General features: G+C 37.1%; 1 pseudogene; it reads left to right on the forward strand.

Moving 5' to 3' along the window:
• Nucleotides 1–3,359: 3,359 nt before the first annotated feature.
• Nucleotides 3,360–4,104, forward strand: LOC122235270 (annotated as a pseudogene).
• The last annotated feature ends 232 nt before the right edge of the window (nt 4,105–4,336 follow it).

Genomic DNA, 4,336 nt, shown 5'->3' on the forward strand with positions numbered 1-4,336 from the left:
GCCAAGTACTCTGCTAGATGATTTCCATAAATAGTCTTTGACAATATTATGCTTTTCACAAATTTTTATTCATAGAATCTCTAAACCTGAAAGTGTACTCAGAAGGCTTGTGTTCTAGTGGTGGCTCTGCTTCAGAGTTGTTGTGTTGACTTGTGCAATTCCTTTTCCCTCTCAGTTTTCTCACTTGCCAAAAGAAGAGACTTGGCTAAGTTGTCTCTGCCTTTCTAGGATTAGTGTGATTGTAGAGCCTATATTTTATCTGGTTTGTAAACCAGAGTTCTCTTCCTCATGGCCTCTCTTAAGATCTCATCTTTTGTTCAAGGGTGCTCTTTGCTCAAAGGGGGCAGTTACAACCAACCCAGCCTTCTGTAAGCAACTATTTTTTCTACTCACCAGGCCCCTTTGGCTTAGTTGCTACCATCTGGAGTGAATTACACTCACTCTCACCTCAGCAACTCTGCTTCCACCATTCCTTGCAGTTATTTCCCCAAATTGTTAAGCATCTTCAAGACCCAGCTCAAAACCCACTTCCTATAGGAAGCCCTTAAAGCTCTTGCTGACCACCATCTACCTAGACTCAGCCAGAATTTGACTCTCAATTACGCCTTTCCTGGTGTGAGCTCTCTGAGGCATATCTCATTTGCTTTAGTTTTTTTTTTTTTATTCCAATTAGTTAATATACAGTGTAATATTAGTTTCAGGTGTACAATATAGTGATTCAACACTTCCATATAACATCCAGTTCCCATCACAACAAGTGCCTTCCTTAATCCCCATCACCTCTTTAACTCATCCTCCCACCCACTCCCCTCTGGTAACCATCAGTTTGTTCTCTATAGTTAAGAGTCTGTTTCTTGGTTCCCCTCTCTCTCTTTGTTTCCCTTTGTTAATTTGTTTTATTTTTTAAATTCCATCTTTTTAACTGAAGTATGGCTGGCATACAATGTTATATTAGTTCCAGGTGTGCAACATAGTGAATTGACAATTCTATACATTACACAATGTGCACCACCATAAGTGTAGTTAGCATTTATAAGCAAACAATGATGTTACAATATTATTGACTATATTCCCTATGCTGTACTTTTCATACCCTTGACATATATTTTATGACTGTAAATTTGTACCTCTTAATCCCCTTCATTTATTTTGCCCATATAATCACTCCCCTCCCTTCTAGCAACCACCAATTTGTTCTCTGCCTTTATAAATATGTTTTGTGGTTTCTTCATATCTTTTTTATCCCTACTTCCCCATCAGAGTGACTATCACAATGCTCAGCAGATAACTAAGTCATTCATTAATGATTTGTTTAAAAGAACCTTATAAGAGCCTTCCTAAGGTCATTGTGCCCCCATCTCATGGTCTGAGACAGTCTGAGACAGGCAGCATCTCCTCTCCCTCCAGTTAATTAGCTGCTCAAGACTACATTCTTGTTTCATCTGGTCTTATGAGGTGAAAAATGGACATCCCATGACTTCCCCTACTTAAAATATTTGCATATCCTGGGCACAAGCAATCAAGCTCATTCCTGCATAAATTTGCCTCCCTTTCTAGAAGAGAAACGAATGAAGTTTGAATTTGGAATAAGGTTTGTGCCTAGAATATCTCCAAGGCACTTGGGGCTCGTTTGGAAGTTTCATTCTAGCTGGCTGAATTTTCTGTGGTACTGGACTCTTCATTAAGAGTAGAAAAGCTAGCTATGCAATTTTTCTACAGCCAGTGTAGTACAAGCTGCAAAGTACTTAGGCACAGATGTCTAATTAATTTAGTGGGAACATTACAGAGATTATATGAATAGAGACAATATTGAGAAAGACTGACTCCCTACAAAATCAATGAAAAGGGGACGCTGGGAAAGAAGAGTACTCAAATTATTCTTCTTCTACCTTCCAGCTGAACCCAAATATTTGACAAATTTAATCGATTTATATTGAGTACTTACTATGTAGCAGACAATTCACTGTAAACTTTGAAGACCATAAAGTTGAAGAAATCACAGCCCCAACCTCCATATTATCTAGTAGAATCCTCTTTGTGTTTCTCTTCTCAGATCGTATGGCTGAAATTGCCCATCCCCTTGAGTCATGCTATTTACCTACCAAGCAATGTAATAGACTCCAGCTTTCCAAAATATCAAAGTTCAAAGTCAAATTTAATCTGTGGTCTATGTGAGACTTCTGAAACTCTCTTTTATGTGTGGGGCTTTGGCATCTTATTTTTTCTCTTCAAGACTGAGTTTGGACTTCTGTGAGCAATCTAAATATGTTTTCACTTTCTATGATTTCCCTTTTCAGTGCTTCAGATATGGTACATGGAATGAATGGAGCTCTAGAGTCAGAGAGACAGAAGTCAGACTCCCAGTTCTGCCATGTTTCAACTGTGTGACACTAAGCAGGTCACTTAACACACTGAGTTTCAGTCTCCTTCTCTATAAAACAAGGGTATGGTATCTATTTCACACGGATAATTCAAAGAACTCATGCTTATAATGCACTAATTTAGAGGCTATAACATGACAGAGGCATTATAAATAATTCCCTAGCTCATTCCCATATTCACTTTCCCTATTACATTTTGAGAAAAAAGGGTAAGAAAACGTTATCTGGTTTTCTGAAGCTGAATTTGAGGTTAAAATGGAAAGCACTTTGTAAACTATAAGGTGCTATGCACAAAAGATGAATTACGTGCCATGATTCTCTAACACATTTGTGTGTGTGTGTGTGTGTGTGTGTGTGTGTGTGTCTATGTGTCTGTGTGTTTGTTTACTGTTACCTCTTGGACTATTACTTTTCTAACTATTACCTTTACTGATTTTCACTTCCTCCTGCTAGGCCCCATGAGGGACTGTTTCTCAGCTTTATACTTTTTTTCTTACTCAATGAACTGGTTTTGCTTTCCAAATTTAACTGTCACTTCAGCAGTAATAAATCAGGGCTGAGTCCTGCCCTCACTAGGGTGTTGTTGGAAAGAGCAAAACGTCCTTAATATCAAGTCCTCAGAAAATGGTGAAGTACTTTAAGAGTCTTGTCAACACAAGTACAAATGGCAAAGCTACATAGATGTTGTTGCCAAAATAACATGACATGGAAAGAAGGGCCAGGACTTGGAGTCAGAAATCCTAAGATCAAGGCTCTCATTAGCTCTGACACAATAACTCAGATTTATATAACACATTACAGCTGAAAAATGCTTTCACATATGTTCTCTCACTGATCCACTCAATTGACTTCCCTGTTCCAAGCTCTCAATGCTCAAATCCTTTTTGAAACACAGACCCATCCATATTCTAAACTCTTCAAGGGCACCCTACTACTGATTAAATTATTAATAATAAAGTATGACTTGGCTGGTGCACCATGGCATCAGTGAGGCCAGCAGTAGGGTGGCCACCAGGGAATGTTTGGACACGTAGCAAAGGATTTTCTCTAAGATTCAGGAATAAGAATGTAAAGAAGAGGACAGGGCAATCTAATCATCTGCAGGCCAGATGTTCATGAGGGACAAGGCTTTGCATTGTGAATAAAACTGAAGATTCAGCAAAATTTCAAGAAATTGCTATGGAGGGAAAAGAAGGCTCAAACCTCACAGGAATCCCAATCCACAGATCAATACCCTGGTCATCTGAAACATCTTTATTTAGCTGAAGAGAAAAGACTCAGGAAGCAAACTAGAAAAGTTGAACAGCCTCTGTCAAAAGAACAAGCTGATCAAACTTTGCCAAAAAAAAAAATACATATATATATATATATATATATATATATATATGGCATTGACCAAGCTTTGTATGAAGAACATTGTAATGTTAAGCAGCAGAACAAGGTAGCATAAGAATAAACTCCATTACTATTCCAAAGAAAAAGAAAACATCAAATCAAAAATTTCATGAAGAATATGAACAAGCACAAGCAGAGTGTGCTGCTAAGAAACAAGAACTTGAGAAAACAAGGAAGAAGAAGCTCAAAGGCTCTATAAAAAGAAGAAAATTGAGGTATTCAAAATACGTAGCAAAAAGTCTTAAAAAAGGGCCAACCAAACTTGAATTCACAAATGGAGTATCTTCTTAAAAAATATAAGAAAAAATTAAATCACACATATTCTTAAGAGTTAAAATATCTGCCTTCTATTGAGTTCTTTTGTATACGTAATGTAACTCCTAACAGTTAACTAAATTTGTTAACATAAAATGGATTGCTGAACTACACTAAGTACAAAAAGTACAAATATTTTTATTTTTGTGAAAGAAAATTTTCTATGTATGCTCTACATATTATTTGTTTATTTATTTGCCTTTGAAGGAAGGTGGCCCCAAGAACTGAAAGAAATTTCTATTTGA

The sequence above is a fragment of the Panthera tigris genome, chromosome X, assembly GCF_018350195.1.
Source record: "Panthera tigris isolate Pti1 chromosome X, P.tigris_Pti1_mat1.1, whole genome shotgun sequence".
Classification (NCBI taxonomy): Eukaryota; Metazoa; Chordata; class Mammalia; order Carnivora; family Felidae; genus Panthera; species Panthera tigris.